Source organism: Topomyia yanbarensis, chromosome 3 (genome assembly GCF_030247195.1).
Source record: "Topomyia yanbarensis strain Yona2022 chromosome 3, ASM3024719v1, whole genome shotgun sequence".
Taxonomy (NCBI): domain Eukaryota; kingdom Metazoa; phylum Arthropoda; class Insecta; order Diptera; family Culicidae; genus Topomyia; species Topomyia yanbarensis.
The window spans coordinates 421,103,173-421,109,172 of record NC_080672.1 but is presented as its reverse complement, the minus strand read 5'-3'; positions in this window follow the sequence as shown (position 1 = coordinate 421,109,172).

Below are 6,000 nucleotides of genomic sequence, written 5' to 3'. Positions count from 1 at the left end.
GCAACGCAGATCCAAGGTCATCATTGAAATGATAAGTTCTGCGTTTGAGATGTACTTCCCCGGTTGCCAGACGAATACCTGTAATTATTACTTGTTGCTTTGTATGTATGAATCTAATGTTCAGTCCTGGGTGGTGTACGCGTGGAAGGTGTGGTTTTTAGCGTTCGAGTCCCGGAGTGCAGATCTGTCTGGGTTAGCGTGGGCGTTTACTAATTGTGTAATAGTGTGATCGCTAAAGGCTCGAGCATATGAATGCCAGCGTGTCTCCAACTTTGCGTGCATAAATCCGGTTTTAGATCCGTGTTGCCATTCGCACATTCAAGTGTATTCTCGAACGATCGCGCGCGGACCGTGAATCTAATATTTAATTTTCAGTGTATGGCAGAGAAACGTGTTGTCTAGTGAATATGAGCATCATTCCCGATCAGTCCAACTGAAGGCATGAGTCTAGGCTGATCGAGAGTAGAGAATTCCGAACGTAGCTGGTCTATGATCGCGCGAGTGGTGGGTTAATGCTTGAGACCGCGGTTGTAAAGTTATAGGTGCTGAAAAGTTCACTTAAGTAAAGGGGTGTTGGCGAAATTGCGAGCGTAGGTGTGTGTGGATGATTGAAATTGTAATGTAAGTTCGCGTTTTTGACCAGGTTTGTGTTATCGCGAAAGTTAGGGACCATTCATAAATTACGTAACGCAAAAATTGCCCAAAATTGACTCCCCCCTCCCCCTATGTAACAAATTGTCACAAATTTTTCCATCCTCCCCTCCCCTGTTACGTAACAAATTCCAAGAAAAAAATTTTTTTCTTCGATGAAAACATGTTACGTAACGATCTAGTTAACACCCCCTCCCCCCTATGTCACAACTTGTCGTACCCCCTCCCCCCCCCTAAAAGCGTTACGTAATTTATGAATGGTCCCTTAGGGGCGTTTGCACGTTTTGGATGTGAATGTATATGGGAGAATATGCAATTGACTGTGCTAGTGAATATCAGTATGAACCCAACTCAAGATACAGTAATAAAAGGAAAAATAACATGCCGAATGTTTCTTTTTTTAGGTCAATAACCGTGCATTGAAGAATGCTCAAAAACTCTGAACTAGGCCCCGTCGAGTCCAGTCTGTCCGTCTCGTCCTGTCGTGTCTGGGGTTTCCAGGTTACATGCATTCACCAGATGAGACTAGCTTATGTCAGCTTACTTGTGCACTGGTTTCGTAGAATCGAGGCGATCATCGAAATGATAGATCCTACGAGTGAATGCACTTGGCCCAGTCACCTGTCAAGAATTTGTGTATTTGTGTGTGTTGAGATATGTGTGGAGCCTGTAAATAATATTTTAATACGAATATTTTATACTTTAAAATAAGAAATGTGTAATATACTACTTGCAGTTTGTTGATCGTTCCTACTTATCTGATACCATCGAGTATGAGAATACATATCCATTGTTCTAAAACCTGGCGACGTCCGATGTCAGAGAAGAATCATTGTTGGCAGCAATGTTGCTCTTCTTGGATGTATGAGCTCAAAAAGGTCATCACAAGAAAATAACGCATGAGACCGAAAATAAATAAAAAAAATAAAATAAAGAGAAGAGTTAGTATTGTTATTGAGTATTAATAATATGCCGATTTTTTTCGAGAGTTGTCCTACTGGAACTGTAGAGCTAATTGATTTAATTAAGGCATGGACCTAGACTTCTGAAATCGGGGATAGAGACTTCCGGACGCGAACGATTCATGAATGCGCGAGTGCCCACTGTAGGTTCACGCTTGAGACTGCGTTTGAGTGATTACAAGTGCCGAGACGTTCATATTATCACCGGGATGTTATAATGTCTGGAAGAGCGCGAGTATAGGTTGCGTGGATGGTCGCGAAGGGCTCAAGCATTTTGATATTTTTTTTTTGTCGCGTGTATGTGACTTTGCATTCGATTTTTATGTAGTTTCGCGCGAACACGGGCATTTGGAGGTTCACTCTCGAGACCGGGATTGTTAATTTATAAGTGCTAAACCATTCACTTAGTCACCAGGGTATTATACTTTTTACGAGATCGTGGGTGTAGTCGTGCGTGGATGATCGAGAAGGACTCGAGCGTGGACGTTTTTGTCGCGTGTGCTAGTATGTAACTTCACGTGGACACATTATTTTTATAAGCGTGTGGCCATTCGCATGTTCGCGTACTCTTCAACGATCGCACATGGACGTCTTGTCTAGTTTTTATTTCTTTTTTTTATTGATCAAGGGCGGAGACTTCCGGACGTGACCGATTCATAATTGCGCGAGCTTAGGTTCTTAGGTTCCAACGTTCACCTAATCAATCGGGGTGTTTGAATATTGGCGAGATCGCGGGCGTTCGTATTTGTGACCAGGTTTGTGTTATCGCATAGGCCACGTTTGTACGTTTGGAATGAGGTGCCTGCAGAGAGAATTGGACCCTAAACCCACATTGTATATTATTTGACCATGGCAGTGGATAATAAAGGTCGCCAAGTACTAAAATTGATCACAATGTAGCTTAACTAAAAAGAAAATAATCGTATCCCAAGTTTATGTGATATAATCACTGTAATACTGCTTTGGTGGAAAAGCCCCCGGGACCACATCAAGGTACAGTATCATGCCGAGGGATCTAAAACTTTGTGAAGAACATTGTTGTAGAGAAATGAATACGACAAGTTATTTTAAATAAACTGATTTTTATGGGGTTCATTGGTAAACTTCTCACAACAACGAAACAGCTGTAGATAGAGAGTTAGTATCTTCAGGTAAATTACTTAAAAAACATTCTCTACAACTTTGCTGAAGGTTCAAACCGCCTATCTCCTTTCAGTAAAAAGTTATATTTCAGAAATGCCTTTACACTTCATTTTGGAACATGACCGTCTACTTCAAAAAATCCGCCTTAATAACTCTAAAAACTTGTCTGAAATCACCAAAACTCAAAATCCTATAGTTTAGCCACAAAATAATTAAAGGCATGAATTTGCTCATTTTGACCACTGTGGAATGGTGTAAATTCGTACGATCAATTTAGAACGCCTCGAAATGCGGCCATCTTTGAAATTGAAAAGGCAGCACAACGTTGGCACCATTTTTATGATAACCAATTACTAGTACTCCAAAATGCCCTGAAGATTAGGTAAAAGGCAACGAAAAAATATAAACATTCCCTAAAATTTAGTTATAAATATTCCTGGAACCTTTGAAATTTTATAGATTGTGAATGTATCTGTCTGAGATGTTACCTTCTTATGAATACGCATTCTTCTTTCGATTTTTTTGTAGAATGTTATTTTGATCTACATGAAGTTTCTCTGAAAATACTCTTGGACGTTCATTGATTTTTATTCTCACTAATAATTGCTTGCAGTAACAGTGCATTGAAAACGCCTTCAGTATTTTAAAATTCACTTCGCATTAAAAATATCTATATGAATTAGACTTCATTGGAACAAGAGCAAATCAATGAAAATAATTTTAGAATTTCATTGATTCAAATACAATAAATACAATGAAATGGATTTGCTTTCTTTAAAATTTTCGTAGTATATTTTTGAAATGTTATTAATTTTAAATTAAATTACGACCTTCTTTGATATTGCCCTCTTTTTAGCATAAGCTGTTTTCTGTACCTTCGATTGATAATGATTTCAAATAAAATTACATATGCATAAGAATAGTTTTTTTTATATTCATTAACATGATCAGCGAGCAAAGAGAAGCTGTGAAGGGAACCAAATATTTGAGTAGCAACATAGTTCTAAATGCGAATGTTCTCAAAGTACTTCAGATTTCAATAGTATAACAAATTGCCGAGAAAAAGTACGTTCCGGGAAATGGTACATTCCGGGAAATGAGACATTCCGGGAAATGATATTCCGGGAAATGGTTTTCCGGGAAATGGTATTCCGGGAAACTACATACAATCCTCTCATAGCGGTAAGCTTGAAGCTAGTTGGTACCGCCGCACGGTACTATCTTTGATTTTAGGCCTGAGTTTAGTCCGGTCTAAGACGTTAGTACCTGTCATCGCAGAAATGGCTGCATCCTGAAGCCAAATGAAAACAGTGTAAAGGGGCGCCATATTCCTCTTGCATACATCTCAATAATTTGAATCAACTTTTCAACCTTTATGTGCAATATTATGGCCCATGTTGCACACAAACCATATGAGGGCAAGTAAGCAAGTTTTATCCCGTGCGAAAAACAGGTATAATCGAGTTTTAAATGTCATTTTTTTGATATTCTTTATCGTCCTATCCATAAGGTGCTGCACGCTCATTTGGAAATGCCATGTCGAAGAGTTATATTGCAGGTTAGTAGAAGTCGAATCATTTTGAAACAAACCGTAGAACAAAATTTTATAATTGGATGCAAAGCTGCAGTAAATAAAAATTGCTTGCGTTTGTTAGTTTACTTATGACTATCAAAATGAGTGAAGCTGTTTAATTTACCCACATTTTTTTAGTTAGTTTAACTAGAGGAAAAGAAAAGAATATATAATCACAATGTGTACCCTTGTCTACTTATATCTTCTCACAAAGACCACAATAAGCAAGTAGAAGTTTTCTTATATTTTTACTGCTTTCGAATGAATCCAAACTAAGATTAAATAAAAGATTGTAAATAAAGCCATGCCATGCAACCTAAGTAACACTATGACGGCAAACAATCTGCTACAAATATTCTCATTTTGATCGTTATTTAAATAATATCGAAGTTTGCTTATATTGTTTCACTATTTATAATTTTCCATCAGATCTTGGACGATTAGCATTTCCACTGTAGAACAAATTGTCGTTTAATTCTTAGTGGTAGAACAGAAATGCACAGAGTTTGAAAGAAGTTGTGAAAGTTGAGACTGGACAGATGACTTGGAAAAATGACACAAAAAGTTGAATGCGGAAGAATCGCCTAAATCGTGTAGGAACTTGAGGGGGTTGTGTAAAGTATTATCGGCAAAAAAATGGATTCCTTAATTTTTTTTCGATGCAAAGATTGTTTATTCAGTCAGGTGCCACGTCGAAAACTGGTTTTGCGGTGTACACCATAACTCAAAATCTGCTGGACCAATCGTTGATACATTTGCATAGTTGTTTTTAACATCACTCCACGAGTAACAAATGGAGCTTTTTTTTGTTGGTCGATTTTCGAACTTTTCGTAGCACTTTGAATCCAATGTCCGATTATTGCTAAAAAACGATGAAAATGCTATTGAAAAAATAATAGTATCAAGCATTTTGCAAGCTTTTGTAGTTACCTGGGCAATGATGTGAAGAAGAAAAACTGTGCAAAATTCAGTACGATTGGTCGAGGAAATTTTGAGTTACGGCTTACACCGCATTTTGTCGAGGTGCTTCCTGAAGATTCACTGTCTGCATCAAAAGTCAGGTTTAATTTGTTAAGTTATAACTGTCAATTGATTATCAGACAGATTGCAGACTATAGGAAGTAATTAATTGTAATTTATTATTTTGTAATCGGGATTTGAAGCTTTCTCAATTTTCGCACGACGTCGCAAAATTTCGTTGAATAGAACGTTTTAGCAATCCAAGATGTTGAAAGCTCAGCAATTTGGATATAACCCATTTGACAAATTTACTTCGCTGAAAATCAGTTTTTGGAATTGTCAAATTCTCAGCTCGTACTGATAATTTGAATTACTTCATTTTCAGCAAAGTAGGTCTGCCAAATTCTATATGCATGGTTAGTGGAGTAGTTGGGTAGGATGGTATAATAAGCCCCACCAGGCTAAAATGTCAGATTCCTTTTCCAAACACCACATAATTATCTGAAGCAAATAAATCATTGTTTTTGGCTTTTTCATGTGCTGCAGAACAGCAACTAATACAAACGTTTCCAAAAAAGGCAAGCTTCCATTATTGTTCTGTAAGCATTTGATTTAATTTGAAATAGTCAGTCTGACTACTAAATATAATGTTAGAGAAGCTTTTTCAATTCTTGGAGTGGCTAGACACTAACAATACAACTCTATAACGTT